This window comes from Fukomys damarensis, unplaced genomic scaffold, assembly GCF_012274545.1.
Source record: "Fukomys damarensis isolate Sample0158 unplaced genomic scaffold, DMR_v1.0_HiC HiC_scaffold_5, whole genome shotgun sequence".
Classification (NCBI taxonomy): domain Eukaryota; kingdom Metazoa; phylum Chordata; class Mammalia; order Rodentia; family Bathyergidae; genus Fukomys; species Fukomys damarensis.
The window spans coordinates 61,095,824-61,115,660 of NW_022900917.1; the positions used below are offsets into that span (position 1 = coordinate 61,095,824).

General features: G+C 39.3%; 2 pseudogenes; one reads left to right on the forward strand and one right to left on the reverse strand.

Moving 5' to 3' along the window:
- LOC104866531 overlaps positions 1 to 5,122 on the reverse strand; it is a 7,181-nt pseudogene extending 2,059 nt beyond the window's left edge.
- Positions 5,123 to 13,188: 8,066 nt separating this feature from the next.
- Positions 13,189 to 14,111, forward strand: LOC104866533 (annotated as a pseudogene).
- Positions 14,112 to 19,837: the final 5,726 nt, after the last annotated feature.

Consider the following 19,837-nt stretch of genomic DNA (forward strand, 5'->3'; position numbering starts at 1 on the left):
TTTTTTTTGTTTTTTGCTTTTTGCTTTTTGGTTTTTTGGTTTGTTTTGTTTTGTTTGTTTGGGGTTTTTTGTACCAGTGATCAAACTTGGGACCTTGTGCTTCCAAGGCAGGCAACACTTTTTCATCATTTTGGGGGCCTCAAGTCCTTTCAGAGTGTGATTTGATGGAGGTTTAAGAAATCTGTATGACAGCTGCTTGGATTTTGGCCATTATTTCATTTTGTCGTCTTCTGTTTAAGCGTTGCTCTTGGGAAGTCTCACTTTTCACGTTTTGAAATTTTAAGCTTGCCAGGGGCTGTGTGGTTGATACTTGAACTCTTGTCAGCCCACTTTTTTTCTTTTTCTGAAGAGCAATGTACACTTGATGTAGAAGTTTTGTTGCTGCTCCACACTTTTCTGTGATGATGTTTTGGGCCATATCCTTATCAAACTGCACCCCCAGAAAGTGAAGTGTTGGCTCCAAGTGGGAAAGATTATTAAGTCTGGCTGTTGAAATCCTGCAGTCTGAAAATTCTGAACAATCACCCTGAAGTTCAAATTTGTATAGAACTTCTCCACTGGATAGCCACTGGAAAATGCTTTTGCAAATGATGGGATCTGCTCATCACAGTGAATGCTGTCTTCAATTCTTCTGGCACAAAATCTTCATGGGATCAAGCCAAGCCTTACACCTAAGACCAATCAGAGGATGCTGTTTTCTGTTCTTCTGGAACTTCACAAGAGCAAGCGAAGCCCTCCACCTGATACCAATCTTCTGGCATGAGCTCAAGCTGCAGCCCTCCAACTGAAACTAATCAAGTGAGAGAGTAAGAGACTGAGGATGTAGCACAGTGGAGAGAATGAGAGCAAGACTGGGGATGTAGCATGTAGCTCAGTGGAGCTGGTGCCTGCCTGATAACTACAAGGTCCTGAGTTTGATCCTCTGTCCCTCTTTCAAGGCCCTGAGTCTGATCTCAAGATGGAGAGCTTTTTTAAATGGACATTTGCTTGGTTATTGAAAATTTTCAGCTGTTCTTCAGGGCACTAGCCAAGCTAGAGTTTATTTCTTACAAAGTTCCTGTGGCCAAATGAGAGCTCACACTGTTTGTTCCACCATTCCAGGAACCATCTCCCTCTCCCCAAGTTCTTTTTCATAGCTCTGCTTTCCTTCACAGTGGTGCAGTGATCTTTATCACCAAAATGAATAAATCTTCAAGTTAGCTTATTTTAGCCTACTAAATAGATCTCAGATGACCTCATCCAATGTGCTCTATATCTCCACCAGCTTATCATCCACATCCAATAAGCAAACTCCTCACTATTATCCAATTTTCTATTTTAACCTTTAAAAGAAAGGCATGATCAATCCCACTGTAATTCCATTCTTCTCTATTCTGTCTTCTTGATGTTCTCACCAACGTCTATCTCACAATCAGAGCCCTGTATTACAGCTATTTTGGTTTTTAATGAATCACAAACTAAGGTTCCCAAGCTATGAAACCTCCTCAGGGAGCACAGTCAACAGACTTCTAACAGTCTCCAGATGGCAGAAGCACATAAAGTCAAAGGAGAGCATTACTGATGGCTTTCAAGTGACATGAGTTCATTCATTTCCCAATTCCATTAGAGGAATAATTCTCTTCCTATTTAAATTTTTCAAGGGAAATTTTAACAGTGGAAGTAAAAACCAGGGGATGGTTTATCTGATAGAGCAAAAGTTTTGAAATCTAACAGACTAGTATTTAAATATTGACATAGCACTTACTAATTAGGCAAGTGACTCACGCTCTAAAAAGCCTGCTTTCTCATCTGAGAAAATGGAAAACACAACAGCCTTACAAAGACAGTAAGAAAATTATAAGATAGCACATGTAAAGTCCTAATAGTGAATACAAAGTACACTTCGCTAGGCAAAAAAGGAGCATAATTTAGACTCTTGTCCTTTTCCCCCAAGCTATTTATTCTAGCTAATTTCATTAAGAAGTAGTATATAAGGGCCATACATTTATATGCTATCCTGAACACCATATAAATATGACACAGCCATACCAGGTAGTTCTAGGGCAGATGCCCAAAATGTTTTCAGAAGAAGCATAGGTAAGTCCACTGGAGGGCTATTTGCATAATGGATCAAGAAGCTTACTAAGAGATATTTCTTCATAAAGAAAGAGAAAGGTCCACAGGGTGGCCCAATCCAGTGAGTCAAAATTTAAGGGTTCCTTTGAGCATAGTGGTGTGCACCACTTCAGTCATCCTCCACCTAGCTTCCTGAGCTCCCACCTGACCCATAGGAAGAAAGCAATGTAAGAAAGGCGAGTAGAAATCAAAGCTATTTCACTGATTCCCTTGAGACATCAGGGTACAAGTCCACTTTCTTTTATACTCGAAATAATATAATGAAACACTACTCAAGGAAATGAGTGTAAGAGCCACAGCTTAGGACCTAGACTAGGCACTAAGGGCCCTGAATATCCCACACAACAAGCCAGAAAATGTATATAATACCTCAAGGTACATCTTTCACCTAAGATCTGCTACTCTGCTGGCATAGCCTGCCCGTTGGTGGTGTGGCAGGCCCAGGCCCAAGCAGTGTGATGCTCTCAATGCAAAAGTTGCCCCTGTCCAAATGCTATAAGAGTTTGTGGGATGTACCACTCCCCACAGCTGAGACTAACTCTGCTGTTGTATACAGGGAGGAATTAATGAAGACAAATCTCAGCTATAAGACACAGAACTTACACACGTGTGAAAATCTACCTTTTCAATCCTTCCTCAGTAGAAATGCAACCGATTCTCACATAGCAGTTTATCAGTTCCCAGTAGCACCCCACATTGCCAAGAACTCATTTCTTTGCTGTCTTTTTTTGGGGGGGGTACCGGGGATCAAACTTGGGTCCTTGCACTTGAGAAGCAGGCCACCAAACCGCTGAGCTAAATCCCCGGCCCTTTCTTTCCTATCTTGGTGTGCCACTTTACGCTCCCTCAAGGAGCCACATACAGCACAGCAGTCACCACAGCTGCTGAGCTAGCACACGATGACTGAGAAATATTTTGCAATGTTAAGCAATTTTTATCACTCTTAAACATATGTAGGTCAGTCTAGACGTCACACACAAAGCATCACGCTAATTTTCACATCAGCAACTAGATAAACATGGAAAACTAGAATTGCAAATTTTTTATGCTTATAAAAATATAAATGTAATAAACGTTATGCAAGATGTAATGAGATTTTTAAAAACTAAATTTGTACCTTCAGCTTCATTTAAATAACTTGATTTAAAATTAGATATTAACCTTTGACATTTGTAGTTTGAATTTTTAATATATAAAAAATTAACTTTTCACAATCATGTGTAAACAGTAACTTAAATTTTTCATTTGTTTTCATTTATATTTTATAAATATATTTCCATTTTAATAATTTAGGTTGTCAGTTAAATACAAATTATGTAAAAATCTATTATGTCCATCCATAAACAGTGATTAGGTAAAATGAAGGCAAGAAAAACCAAATTTTATGTGCTAAACATGTAATCTATAAATTATGTATGCTTTGTTATCTATTCAAATATCCACAGAGAACTCTTGTGTGAGATAATAATCTTTTTAAAAATAAATTTAAAAATAAAAATTAATCTTATATTTGATACTGTGTCATATAAAAATCTGTTTTACGTATTTTTTTGTTTTGTTACTATGGACTTCTTACCAAGACATAAAGAATATGCTCACTTACTATTAGCTTGATTTATAACATTAAATAATGCCCAAATGGCTCGTAGGCCATGACAATTAAGGGCAGCCTGGACAAAGGGTCCCAGAAGCCCAGGGCATCAGGATTTACATAGCCATGGGAGAAATCATCCCTTGAAGCCAGAGGAGAAAACAGAAATGACAAGCATAGTAAACTCAGAGAATCAGCACTCATGGACATGTAAGACAAGTCCTACAGACTCAGAGAAACATCTGGGAGAAATTTAAGGATGAATTCTAATTCCTAATTCCTAAACTTTATGTAGAGATATCTTCAGAAAAAAAATATGCTTAAACTTCCCTCTTTGTGCTTATTTCTACTCCAAGACCATGCTGCCTGAAAAACTTTGGATTACATAAAGGAACAGAAAAGCACCACCCCCATCCAAAACTTCCAAAATAACATGCCTTGCAAACATTTGAACATATCTTAATTCTGCTGTAATAAGCAACTTAGTATCCAGATAGCCACAAAGCAAAACCCACTAGAAAACCAATTTAGCTGAGCCACACAAACTACGAGAAACAACACTGCAAGCATAAACCATGAAAGGCCAGAGATTACTGAAGTCTTGGGGTCTTGGCAGGATAGATAACCAAATTGCCCATACATTTTCTCTACCTACAGGGTGACCTCTTTGGAGGTAAAGGGTTATTTCTAGTACTAAGTAAGCCCAAAATAAATTTCAGGAATTACTTGTGTAAGGCCCAGTAGACACTAGGGATTACAAAGTTAGTTTGCAGGAAGCCCGCATAAAATCCAGTGGCGTCCACAGCAAGACCCCCTGTGGGAAGCAGGCAGGCAAACAATCCCACCACACTAGAAGCTGTAGGTATGATACTGCTAACGAGACAAAGGCAACCCAGGAATGAAGGAGAGCAAAGGGTGGCTCACTGTTTGTAATACCCCACAGTGCTGGAAGGGCAAGCAACCATTCCATACCACCAATCACAGAAAGCCTATGGCCCTTTCTGCCGTGTGCTTTCTTATTATATTGCACTTTGGGGAGGAAGTATGGTAGATGACCTTGACTGACCATAGATATTGTGCTTGGTACAAAATATTCTCTAGGTCTCTACTTTTTCTGAACCTAACAAAACTGAAAGTGCACGAAAACCGTCAATAAACAAAATCAATAATAGCTCACATCATGGCTTCCAGTTATTCGATTTCTACAGAGATAAAGCCTTGAACACTCCATTTTCTCTGCTTTACTTTCGTGCTTATCCTACAAAACCATCCCCCTTGCCTTCTTTCACTGCAGTTCTCAAACCACCTCCAGTAAAACTCACTGTTTACTCAAGTAAGCTTCTTAACATTCTACTGTGCCTTGGTTTACCTTTCGGACTGATAGTAGCAAAAAGTGAAGTAAAACAAAGTTGCCATGATTTTTACAAACCCAACTGTGGAGACTATCCAGGGTTTGGTGAACCTTTTACAAAGAGCCACTGTAGTCAGCCTGTGAGGCTTAGGGCCACTGGTCTCTGCTGCAAGCTCTCACATGTGCTGCTACATTAAAAAGCAACCACAGATGACACAGAAGTGAATGTATGTGGCTGTGCTGCAATAAAACCTTAATTTATGAATATTCAAATTGTAAATATTTTTGAGACAGGGTCTCACTATATATCCCAGGCTGGCCTCAAACTCGCAGTGATCCTCCTACCTCAGAGTGCTGGGATTAACAGCCATGTGACTCCAGGCTTCAAATTATAATTTTTTAATAAACTTTCATGTGTCACAAGATAATACTCTTCTTTGATTTTTTTTCAAACATTGAAAGTGTAAAATCCATTCTTTGCCTGGCAGGAGTTGGTGGTCAGATTTGGCCTATGGCCTAGAAAAGTCAGGTCACCCATGAGATAGGACAGAATTTAACTATTTACTGTGTGGGAAAGAGGTTGATTGGTGGGAACCCAGCTGGGGCAGTAACCAACTGTGTCCCCACAGCAAGAGAAGGGCATGGCTGATGAGCTGGGCATGGGGAATAGGTCTTCTAGCAAGCCAGTGTTGACAAGTAAGGACAATCCCTGCCCAGTGAGTGGCATCAGGTATCTTTGTAACAATACAAAGTCATATCTCAGTAGCCACAGGAGACTGAACCTAGGACTCCTACAGATAACACAATCTGAGGATACTCAAATCCCTTAATAACAAGATAGTATTTACATACAATCTATGTACACCCTCTCAAAGACTTTAAATCATTTCTAGATTCTTTATAATGAATGATACAATATAAAAATCTATGTGAGCCTTTGATTCACTGTTTAGGGAATAATGACAAGAAAAATGTCTATGTGCTCAATATAGTCATAAAAATTTTTCAGATATTTTCAGCACAAAGTCAGTTGAATCCAAGAGTCTAGAACATGTGGGTAGAGAGGGCTGAATATACTTCCAGAGGGACAGGTAGTAATAAGAAGGGCCTCCAACTTGAATGGGAGCATCCCCTGAAGCTCAAGGCACAGAAGCTGGAGATCTAGCAGGGACTAAAAAGGCAATGAGGACACAGCCCAACAAGTTGGCCCCACAGAGGATTCAGGTACCATTGAGTAGACAGGGAAGCAACTGTGACCAGGTGTGCTCAGAGGCCAAGTGTCACCAAATGCCCCTCCTACTGACCTGAATAGGACTTAAGGCAACAAGACAAGCACTGTCCTTGCCTTCTGACAGGGGCAGAGCTTCTTAGCCCTTCCTTTTGCAAGTCAAATAAAAAATTGGATGAGATTGAGTGTGCAATTAAGTAGGACAACGAAAGTCATGGACTGGCAAATGACATTTGAGGATGGATCCCAGTATGAAATAACAATTGGTAGAACAGTTTACAAGAAGGATAACTATATTTAAGGATGCCTGGTTTATTACCACCTTTCTAGATTCCTAGGCAATCTGAATCTCTAAGGCTCCCTAGTATTTAGATAAATAATTAAAGCATCTACGTACAAGATCTCAAGTCCAATAAATCACTGGGTTCTAACCATAGACACATGGAGTTCCACTCTGGAGGGAGAGGAAATGCAAGGCCCAATTCTTGTAAGTTCCCAGAAATACACGTAAGGGGGGAGTGACCCAGGAATTTTAAATATCTGGATGGATTTCCAGGTCTCTAAATGCAACGGAGTTGAAATGAGTGTTGTGGACCCTAGAAACAAACTCGTAGCCCAGAGTGACTTGGGGTCCTATTTAGGGTTAGGAATAGATACCAACAACCTCAAATAGCTGACAGACTACCCTAATGCACAGCTCACCGTGCATGCTGCCAATTGATTCAAATGACTTCCCTGCACTTGGAAGAGAGAAATGTTGAGTTACATAGACCTCATTCCAGGAGCTGTGCTTTGCTTGTCAATTCCAGAGTAAGAGAAAGAGTTGTAGAAATGTATTAATAAGCAAATAGCCTAAATCAACAGAGATAGAGCATTGGCACTGGGAAAGAGCAAAAATGAAATGTAGTTGGCCCTAAGTTTTTCCATTTATGAAACATTGCTTATTTATGGAAAAGAAAACAAATATAAAGCCAGAAGGAAATAGAAACAGAAAAATAGAAATATGTTTGAGGAATTGTACCTCAAAGAAAATGTCTTTTTAATAGTAATGGGGTAAAGTTACAAATTGATGGGGGAAAGGCCAAAAGAACAAACTCTGAAAGAGTGCAGATTCATGCAGGCTCAGAAAACCAAACCACTCTCAGAAAAAGCAAATATTCTGCTGAATAAGAACTGATAACCCACAGGCAAGCCTTGAGATGGTAGGTCTCTGTATGGGAGTCCCAGTGAATAACCTCCCCATGTGGACATCTTGTTGACGTGTCACACTTGTACCTGAGCAAGAGATGGCAGACAGCAGTGGCTGCCACTATATCCTTACCGGAAACCCACATGTATATATCCTTACTTGCAACCCCCAAAGGGCAGACCTCATGCCCACCTGTCCTATACATGGTCCCTGAGACTCCAGACCTCTACTGCTGTCATGGTCCACCCGTCCTGTGTTTGCTTCGTGGCTGTTCACTAAAGAAACAGATGCCACCACATGGTTCTTCCTGAGAGCCTAATGAACCAATTTAGAAAGCAAGTTTATATAGGCAGAGTTTTTAAAGTAAGTTTGTTTGCCTTTGTGCAAAATCTCTTATTTTTTGGAGAAGTCAAATCAGGAAATTAGTTACCTAAAATACTAAATAAGTATAAAATCTACCTATACAACTGGAGAGCTTTTTTAAAAGGCATTTAGGCTCTTTTGGTTTTCCTTGGCTACTGTGGCATGAGAAGACTTCTTAAAATGTTGAGACTGGGGAAAGCTTTTTAAAAAAAATAAAACACAAGCAGACAAAGCAGAAGTCCTGAATAAGAGCTTCTAAACAATCTTGGAGCTTTTCAAGTGAAAAATTTTCCCATAAGACAGGTCATAATAAATCTTACTTTTCTATTCCCAGACTTTAACAACTTGATCAGAGAAATATTAATGGATAAATAGATAATAAATGGAAGAGACCTGTCCTTCCCTAGGAATTTGAGAAATAAGTGAAAATTGACAATATCAGAATGATTTCTAGGAGAAATTTTTGCTAAATCTGATCTAAACATACTGAGATTCAATGTTCCCATGGGTCACTGAGGCCATTTCTCTATGTGGGGAGACCCTGTCCCCAGAGGGCTGGGCTTCTGTAAACACTGAGCTGTAGATATCATGCTGAGCACTGGCCATGCACATGTGAATGTGAACAGGACCACAGTCTAGCTGTGCAGATGGGGTAGGAGAGCACTCATCCAGGCTGTAGGGGGATCCCCATGGGCTTTTTGTTTTTAAAGTGAAAACATGAAATAATTAAAGTAATTTTACTTTGTGCTCAACTCAGAGAAGCAGATGTAAGACCAGGCCCCTCCCCAAAATCAGTTAACTTCTATTCTGGTCTCAATCTTGTTTTTTGAGAATGTTTAATATAACCATTGGATAAAGTGCTTCAGTTTCCTGAAACTGAAAATAAATATGTAACACTACTATACCTAATTCATAAGTCTGTTATGGGTAGATACAATAACATATGTGAAATACCTAGGAAAATATTTAATATAAAATAAGCACCTATTAAATGCTAGACATACTTTTATTATTACCCATATCGTGGCATGGGTGTGTGTGTGTTATTCCAAAGATAACAAGAACCATATCTTTTTTGATAGTTGACAAAGGGTTTGATAATTGATTCCCAAGTGCAAGCAGGAACCAAGGGCCACTCCACATGTTTCAAGGCTGGATCTTTGAGAACTGAATTATTTTGATTCCCCAAACTGGTTTCTTAAAGCACAAGCTTCCATGATGCAAGAGTTGTCAAACCAAGATGTGAGAGCTGTGCCCACTGTAGAACTGGCTTGGTTGTGCCCAAGCCTTCCTCTGGAGCAGCCCTCTGATACAGGTGTGCCACAGGGAAACCTGGGACAAATGTCCACCAGGCACATTCTGAACACACAAGGCAGATACAGCTGTTGCTGAGTAAAAAGTCTGAGAGGCCAGGGCTGGAGATTTAGCTCAGTGGTTCTGCCACCTGCCTTGCAAGCACAAGGTCCCGGGTTCAATCCCCAGTACCAAAAATTTAAAAAAAAAATAAAGTCTGAGAGTCCAAAGAGATGACCAGACTTTCAAAATGGAAATCAGCACCACAGAATTGATCCCAGAATCGACACAGCCTATGCCATTACCCCTTTGAAAGCTTTCCATCACCCACTCCTCCTCCAACCTATCAAGTTCCAAATGCATCCAAATGCATTTCTGGGATGATTCGTGGGTGTCAGGATATCTGTGGACTCGGACACGGCTTTATATTTGGGGATTTGCTGGTTATTCTGCTCAATCCTGAGTTCCACGCTCAAATTAACACAGCACAGAGAAATTTGCAGTTAAAAGGGGCAACTTGTGGCTGTTCTTAGTGAATACGAAGAGTTCAGGGGTGGGGCGAGACTCTGTTGTGGACTCCAACCCTCCCCACACAGGCAGACTGCATATAGCAGAGGGACAGTCCACCTCCTGAGCCAGCCTGTCTGCTTCCTAGCATTGTTCCTGTGCCAAAATGTCCTCAAAAGTAAAATGCAGATATGTTGCATCCACCCCGTAGAGTTATGCTAAGGGTTAGAAGAGACTACAGATTTAATGCTTAAAACAAGAAAGCTACAGAGGCTCCCATCACATGGGAAAGAATAGAATCGCACACCTACAGCAAGGCTGTGTGACAATTAGGCTAGAGAACTGATCGGAGGGCCTGCAGAGCCCTTGGGTGCAACACAGGAAGAAGAGGTGTGTAGTTAACCATGCTACCCTCTTGGAAGACAGACCCGGATAACATACCCTTCAAGGGCATTCCTCTGGAATAAGGTCCTTTATCTAAAGGAAGCCCCATCACTCTTTTTCCAACACATTTTTTTAAAAGCATTCATCACTCTCGGCAATCATGAAATTGTTTCATCTCACCTACTAGAAAGTAAGCTCCAGGAAGATAGGGACTTTGTCCTTTTCGCTTGTCCCAGTGCCTAGAATAACTTATGGGGTGTGATACACACTGAGTAAACATATGAAGAAAGGGAGAGAGGAAGAAGAGGGGGGAAGGAGTAAATCTACAGCATATGATCCTGTAATATTAGGCAAACTACAGACCTCATCTGAGTCACACCGAGAGGATCACCCCTTCTCCGTGGTGCCCTCAGCAGACTTTTGTTGGCGGGCACCCAATCAGAGCCCTGGCGCCATCTTTTTAATAACTGAATTTTAGTCTCATAAAAGTGGAATTGGCCCCAAACCAACAATTTGAACATTACAAAGATTGTTAAGTATTTTGTTTGAAATTTTCTCAGTCTATTTTATTAAGGAAATATGCATTTTAGCCATTGACTTTGGTCTACCTTTTATAACTTTTTATACATCATATTTTTAATTACTGCATTGCTGAGTAAAAATGATTGTCCTTGGAAGGTAAATGCAGGGTTGAGATAACTTCTTAAAGCTGCCTATGAAAATTATATGATATCCCACCAAAAAGGAACTGCTTTACCTGGAATTTCCTTAGGCCCCCAGTCCTCAGTATGAACTCTGTTAAGTTGCCTATTTATACACTTACAGTAAATCCCCCTGGTTTGATTACCCAGTATTCTAAGTTTCGAACACCCACTGTTCTTTGGTGCTGCCTTAATTTTTAAAAAGAAAGAAAGAAAACTAATCTAGCTTTGAAGCAACCATAAAATTCAAGATCTTTCTTATGGGGCTTAAAGAATGAGCATTAACCAAGAGAAGATTTTTTCCTTACACATTCTGAAGAAATGAAGAGGTGATAGGAACCAGAGAGGAGCCTTGTAATCAGAAATGAGTGCTTTAAAAGCAAGATGGCACTCCCATCCCCACCTCATACCACCATTCAGGGACGCCTCCCTCATCGGCAGAGTACAGGGTCCCACAGGAGAAAAGCATGGATCACCATGTCTGTGGTGAAGTTAGGATAGAAGAGAGGGGAAACTGACAATTAGCCAACCCGATGGTTAACCTCAGAATTGAGGAAACTCAGGGCACTGTGAGTGGAGAAGGTGAGGTGGCAGGTCTGGTGCAGGATGAGCCAGCCTCACAACACCCATCACCCAACCAGTCTGTATGCCGGGTCAGGATATGGCCCACAGCCCAGCCCAAGCAGTCGTTGGCACTATCCTTCCAGGTCCCCATCCCGGTTTGAGCCAGCCCTGGGCTGTGTTACCATAGCATTCTCCTTCCACCCAGTCATCCCTCAGAATGGCATCAAATGCTTCCTTCTACTCCTTCTACACAAAAAGAGTTCAGTTTCTAAGACAAGGAAATAAATCACTCTGAGACTAAATATGGAGATTTCTTAGGAATTGAAATGGATTTGATATCCTGTTCTAACCTGGATGGCCCTTACTATATGTGCTTTTCAAGGATCACAATAGGAAAGATATCCCCATTCAGAGGGACCCAGAAGGCCCAACAGACAGAAAGGTCTAGGGCTATGGACACCTTCTGCCAAAGTACTGCGGTCTCCTGCCCTACTCTATTGGTCGATCCTGGTTCATTGCCCTCAAAGTGCTGGTCACAGCTCTTCATCACAACCATTTTTAAATTTCCTCACAACATGGTCTTTCAAGAAGTTTTCTAAAAAGATCCAAAGCCATATAGCTGAGAAATGCAACTTTCTAGAAAACCCTTAACATTCTGTTTAAGTTTTAAGGTTATTTCTAACAGGTTGCAGTTTCTAGATACCTCCAGGTAAACACAAACACACTCACCTCAGACATACAGACATGCAACTATTGCTACATTCCTGTGCAATATGGGAATCCTAGGCCAAAGTCACAAAACTGAACTTATGTTACAGCTTCAGCTGCTCTGTTAAAAGTCTATCACACATCTAGATCTCTAAAGTAATTTTAAGTGTCTCCAGGGGTACTACGTGTGGATTCCAGCAAGTCAGTCAAGTCATCTAATGATCAGTGACTTAATCACCTAGGTTTTCAGCTTTAGTCACAGAATTGCAGTCTCTGTTGCTACTGAAGTTGGAAGTTTCCCATAGGCCAAGAGTTAAATATTTATGCACTTCACAAGTTTACTCTCTCTCACAGCCTCCTTCCCTGATTCCCCCTCTCCCTACTCCACAACATGGCTTAAGGCTTGTTAGTTACTTTTCTCATTGCTTGAACAAAATGCTGGACACCCAAAGTCAAAGGAAGAAAAGTTCATTTCAGTTCACAGTTGGTAGAGGTTTCAGTGTATAGCTGGCTGGATCCAAGGTAGGGTGGCATGGCAGAGGGGCATCACAGAGGAGAAACAGTCCATAACAAGCAGACAGGAGACAGCAAAGCAGCAAGCAGCAAGAGCAGCAGCAGCAGTCTGCCTCTCTCTTTTATCCCTTTTAGGCTAGCTGCCTTTCAGGTAGTGCCACCCACACCCAAAGTGGGTCTTCCCATTATCTACACCTAAAACTATGCTAAACCAATGAGTGGACTAATTTAGTAATCACACACCCTTAATCCCAGCATCACACACAGGAAAACCCCACCTATGACCACATGAGGCTTTGGGGAACATCTAGATACAAGCCATAACAGAGCTGTTGCAAGGGCCCTGCTCTTGACTGCTTTGCACATTTATCATGCAAGATTCTATCTCACCACCTCTCCCAGTCTACTTTCTACACATTCTGCAAAGTTCATTGCAAATAAAAAATCATTCATAAAGCTAAGCTTCCTTGATTCCTTAACCGGAATAGATTTCTTATTCTTATAAATCCCCTAAATGCTTTTTATTTCCACTTTGACATCCATACTCTGCACTGTATTGCAATTTTTAAGTGTTTGTCTTGAGATTGTGAACTTTTTGAGGATGGAGAATATATATTACTCACTTGTAAATCCCAAGATGCCTCCAGCTCAAAATTTTTAGATATAGAAAATAATCGTTAAATGTCCTTGACTCACATTCCTCCTGGTCTGAGGCTCTTGGAGTACCTTCGCCTGCTCACAGTCATCCTCAAGAAACTTAAGCCCACTGTGCTTTACTCATTCCTCCTGCTGTGCAGCTGCATTGTCACGACTCTGCCACTAGGTTCAAGGCTCCACCCTGAAAAAAGGATCTGGAGGTGCTCAAGGACCTCAGCAGCAAGGCCTGCTGGGTCATCAGCTCAGGAGGCACGAACCTGCTGAGCATGGACTTGTCCCATGTCTCTCTGGTGTAGCTCACGCTGCTCTCCCAGGGCTTCAGCACACACTGCTGCGACCACAACTTGGACACAGTGGTAAACCTCACCAATTTGTCCAAAATATTAAAATATGCTGGCAACGAAGACATCATTGCCTTAAAAGCCAAAGATAATGCAGACACCTCGGCTTTAGTATTTGAAGCACAAAATCAGGAAAAAGTATCCAACTATGAAATGAAGTTAATGGATTTACATGTTGAACAACTAGGAATTCCAGAATACAGTTCAAGTATACAGTTGTGTGGTAAAGGTGCCTTCTGGTAAATTTGTTCATATATGCAGAGACCTCAGTCACATCGGAGATGCCATTGTGATGTCATGTGCAAAAGATGTATTGAAAGTTTCTACAAGTGGAGAATTTGGACATGGAAACATTAAGTTGGCACAAACCAGCACTGTTGACAAAGAGGAGGAGCTGTTACCATAGAGATGAATGAGCCTGTTCCACTAACTTCAGTGTTTGCACTGAAGTACCTGAACTGCTAAACAAAAGCCACTCCACTCTCTCCTACAGTAACACTCAGTATGTCTGGGGGTGTACCCTTTGTTGTAGAGTATACAATTGCTGGCATAGGACATTTTAAGTGCTATTTGGCTCCCAAGATCAAGAATGAAGAAAGATCTTAGGCAACTGCTTCTGAATTGCCAGCATATACTGAAGTCTTTTCTGTCACCAAATTTGTACCTGAGTACATATGTAGATACTGCTTTCTGTAAATAACCTTTTTTTTCCCCCTCTATTCGACACACTTGTTTAAAGAAGTCCAGAATTAAATCTGGCTATTAACCTAGAAATATTGCCTTACTTAAATACCCCCAGTGATTTTTATAACAAAAGGGCTTGACATTATTTTTCAATTTAGAGTTATTTGAATTTCAAAAAAAGTCATTGATTCATTGTTAATCATTAATTGCCCATTTCATCTCTAAAAAAACCTCAAATATTTGGAGACCATTAGGCCTATTAAAAAAATACCCAGCTGTTGGGATCTCATCTTAATAAAAGCTTGTGCACATTGAAAGAAACCACCGTCAGAGTGAAGAGACAACCCACAGTGTGGGAAAAAATTTTTACCAGCTGTTCCTCAGACAAAGATCTACTATCTAGAATATATAAAGAACTCAAAAAATCAGGTGACTACAGAAATTGCCACCATAAAGTTATTGCTTCACTTTTTGCAATTACTAAATATTTTGGGGAAAAATACCTTCAGAGTAGGAAAATATCACTTTTCTGCTTAAACTTTTGTTCATCACTTTAACACCTACATTTGGGTCTGTACTGCTCCATGGTGATTTTCTATTTTCCTTAATCTATGTTTATCCATTGCATTTTTATATATATTGTTAAACACAAGTGTGGTCCCTTCTCTCTGATTTATTTGTTCATTTAGTTGTAGTTTTACACCACTGTGGACTCAAGAATATTTATTTAATTAGTTAGATTATAATGTCATAGCATTTTTAATTGCTTCAAGTTCTTTGAAGTTCTGAGTTTTGTTATTGGGAACCTTTTCAGATTAGCTGCTATAACTATTTTTCTTTCTTCCTTCCTTCCTGTCTTTCCCTTTGTCTTCGCTCCTCCTCCTTCCCCTCCACTCCCTCATTCTTCTCCCTTTCCTCCTCTTTCATCATTTTTTTTAATTTTTAGCTCTCATAACAAGGTAGTGACTAGGATCATCTTTTATTATCTATTGTCCAGCCCTGGAATCAATCAGTTTTATCTGATTCCTTTATTGGTATTTATAGACAAGGAGATAAGTGTTAGGTGTGTTTGTTGTTATGAGGATATTAGCTCCTTTCATTTCTTCCAATGAGCACAGTTAGGAAGCATACATATGTACCCATACACATACACATTTGTTTCTATTTTTCATATATTAAAACAAACACTTATATTGATACTCTAGACTTCAATCAGTACTACAGGATCCATTCTCACCTCTGCCTTTTCTTGTTTGACAACACTAATGAAGCATTCTCCTTCTGGATCTTGTGGCCTGCAAGGCTGCCATGTCTGAGAAGGAAGAGAAGAGGCACACTTGTTCTTATCACCTTGGTCTGGCATTAACACTTGGCCTGGAATTAAACATATGTCACTTCCAGTCACAGAACATTAACTGGACTAGAAATTATTACCTAATCCCAATCAAGCTTCAAATGGTTCTGGAAAAGGTGTGGGAGCATGGGAAATTAGTCCTGCTCTTTGAATACTTGATCTTCTGCATTGTGCTTTAATTTTCTTACACTTTCTTTCTGCTGGTTCACTTCATCTGAGATATTTTATTGAATCAAAATTCAAATTTGGATGTAGTCAAAGTTTATTATATGTGGTCAGGTTTATTATTTTCTTCTTAAGATTTCTTCTTAAGATTTAATTTTTTTGATCTGAGAGATAAATATACCAAGAATCACCACTTACTAGGAAAAGAAATTCAACAATAAAAATGTACTACTGGAGCTGGTATGGGAAGAAACAGGTGGCAAGTTGCCAGAGCTCCAAATGGACTAACTTGAGAATTAAAAATGCTAGCTAAAGATTGATTGCCTGGACCCAGGAGGGTGAGCTTTGCCACAGCAGTCCCAGCTTGGACTTCTTCAGATTCCCCTCTGCCGCGTGGCCGGGACTGATTTATGGGCTTCCCCTGGAACCACAACTTTCCCTGCGGGAGCCATTGATTGCCCAGACCCAGCACCAGGAGGGTACCCCCCCGATCTCAGATCCCCTGATTGTGCCAGTCCTTGGACAGACTCTGCAGAGGCACGGCTAACTATAAAGGGTTGTATCTGATCCTATTGTGTTCCTGATTGTATCGATAGGGATAGGGATTGATTTGATGAGTTGTTCTCTGAATTATGAAAATGAGAATGTTTATAAGTCATTAGAGAATCAAATGCTGGGACACAAGACTATCAGGAAGATTTAATGACTCAGAGATTGAATCAAGGTCAACCCAACAGCAAAAATAAAGATGAGAAAACATGTAAGCAAGCCACAAAGACAAATTTCCAGTCCACAAATGGCAAACAGTAGGGCAAAGGAGGATGAAATGTCTGATAGTGAACCTCCAGAACACTCAGCACTCACAGCACAGGAAGTAACAAAACTGATCAGTCAAGTTCTAGAAAAATTCAAAACAGAAATAATTTCCCAGATAACCATAGAGATGGTGAGGAAAATGAAAGATATGATTCAACCCTCCAGAACAGAAACTGACAAAAAATAGATGAGCTTAGGAACATAATAGAAACCATGAAGGCCCAGAATAAGAAAGAAATGGAAACACAAAACACACAACATTAGACAGATTCAAACAGATATCCAGGAGATTAAAAACTCTATTGAAAGTATAAGCAACAGAATAAAAGATTACAAAGATAGAATCTCAGATATAGAAGATAGGATCACAGACAGTGACTGTCAAAACAGAGGTCTCTTAAAAACAGTAAGGGATCATGAAAAATCAATCCAACAACTCCTAGATGATGCAAAGAAGAATAACATATGACTGATAGGAATCCATGAAGTAGCAGGAGAAAATACAAACAACTTTAAAAAGCTGTTCACAGAATTTATGACAGAAAACTTCCCAAACAGAGGGGAAGAATTTGACACATAGATAAGCGAGGCATGTAGGACTCTAACTAACCTGATCAAAAAAAATCTACACCTAGACACATAATAATCAAGATCCCAGGAACCCAACATAAGAACAAAATAATACAAGCAGTAAGAGAAAAGAAACAAATCACATACAAAGGAAAGCCCATCAGAATCACAGCAGACATTTCAACACAAACCCTCAGGTCAAGGAGATCCTGGAGTGAGGTATTTCAAGTCCTAAAAGAAAACAACCTACTACCACAACTGATGTATCCTGCAAAACTCTCTTTCAAAATGGATGGAGAAATAAGATACTTCCATGACAAAGAACCCTTGAGAAACTTCATGAATACTAAACCAGCACTAGAAGGAATTTTAAACAATATGCTAGAAAAAGATGATGAAGATCACAACACGATGAGACCCAACAGAGCAATTCAAATAGCCAAGGCGAGAAACTAAAAGGAGAGGACAAAAAATTAAAAAGAGTCAACAAAAGGACAATAACATGACAATAATAAGTCAGTACATATCACTTATAACCATCAATGTCAATGGCCTCAATTCACCCATCAATAGAAATAGATTGGCAGAATGGATTAAGAAGCCAAATCCAACAATATGTTGTATACAAGAAACACACCTAGTGCAAAAAGAAGCCCATAGACTGAAAGTAAAAGGATAGAAAACAATTCTCCATGTGACAGGAGCTCAGAAAAAAGCAGGGGTAGCCAGCTTATTCACAGACAAAATAAATTTCAAACCAAAACTAATTAAGAGAGACAAAGAAGGCCACTACATCCTTGTAAAGGGAACAATCCAAGAGGAAGAAATGACAATCATAAACATATATAAATGTTCCCAACTATATAAAACAAATATTAACATGAAAAACCAAATAAGCACTAATACAATTGTAGTGGGGGATCTAAATACCCCACTATCACAAATATACAGATCATCTAAGCAAAAAATCAACAACAAAATACTAGACCTGAACCAAGCTCTTGAACACATGGACTTATGAGACGTTTATAGAGTGTTCCACCCCACAAAATCATTCTTTTCCGATGCACATGGGTCATTCTCCAAGATAGATCACATACTAGCTCACAAAATTTGAATAAATGCAAAAGAATTGAAGTTATTCCCTGTATATTATCAGATCATAGTGCAATTAAGCTGTAGATCAATAGTATAAGAAACTGTTGGAACTTCACAAACACATGGAAATTGAACAACACTCTCCTAAACAATCAATGGATCACAGAGGAAATTAAAGAACAAATCAAACAGTTTTTACAACAAAACAAAAATGCCATACAACATACAGGAATCTATGGGACACAGTGAAAGCACTTCTACATGGAAAATTCATAGCACTGAATGCCCACAGGAGGAAAACAGAGCAAGCTCAAATAAACAGCCTAAAGATGAATATTAGACTCCTAGAAAAACAAGAGCAAGAAAAACCCAAAGCTCGAACAAGAGAGGAAATTATAAAGATTAGTGCCGAAATCGATGCAATGGAAACTAAGAAAACAATACAAAAAATAAATGAATGGAAGAGTTGGTTTTATGAAAGAATAAATAAATTTGATAAACTCTTAGCTAACCTTATCAAAAAAAGGAAAGAAAAGTCTCACATTCATGCAATCATGAATGAAAAAGTTGAAGTCACAATGGATCCCACAGAAATCCAGAGGATTATTAACACCTACTATGAGAAACTGTACTCTCATAAAATGGAAAACATAGAAGAAATGGACATATATCTAGATACTTATGAATTACCAAAGTTGAACAAAGAAGATAAAAGCATTTTAAACACCCCAACGACAATCAGTGAAACTGAAAATGTAATTAAAACCTTACCAACAAAGAAAAGCCCAGGTCCTGATGGATTCACTGCTGATTTCTACAAGACATTTAGAGAATAACTACTGCCATTACTCTTCAAAATTTTCAATGAAATTCAAAAAGAAACAATACTTCCAAATTCATTCCTGGAAGCAAGTATCACAAACCAGAGAAAGATGTAACTAAAAAAGAGAACTACAGGCCAATCTCCTTAATGAATATAGATGCAAAAATCCTTAATAAGATACTACCAAACAGAATACAGAGGATCATCAAGAAGATCATACATCCTGACCAAGTCAGATTTATTCCAGGGATGCAAGGATGGTTCAACATACGTAAATCAATAAATGTAATACACTATATTAACAAAGTCAAGGATAAGAACCACATGATACTCTTGATAGATGCAGAAAAACCATTTGACAAAATTCAACACCCATTCATGATTTTTAAAAACCCTGTGAAAAATTGGAATAGATGGTCTATATCTCAATTTAATAAAGGCTATCTATGAAAAACCAACAGCCAACATCATATTAAATGGCCAAAAACTGAAAGCCTTCATGTTAAAATCAGGAACAAGACAAGGATGCCCACTATCATCACTCCTCTTCAATATAGTTCTGGAAACATTAGCCATAGCCATTATACAAGAGAAAGAAATTAAAGCAATAAAGATAGGAAAGGAAGAAGTTAAATTCATTATTTTCTGATGATATGATACTCTACATTGAACACCCAAAAAATTCCACCAAAAGACTTCTTGACTTAATAGACACTTTTAGCAGAGTAGCTGGATACAGGGTCAACACCCAAAAACCAATAGCCTTCTTGTACACAAATAACAGACTCATTGAGAGAGAAATTAGGGAAACAATTCCCTCCA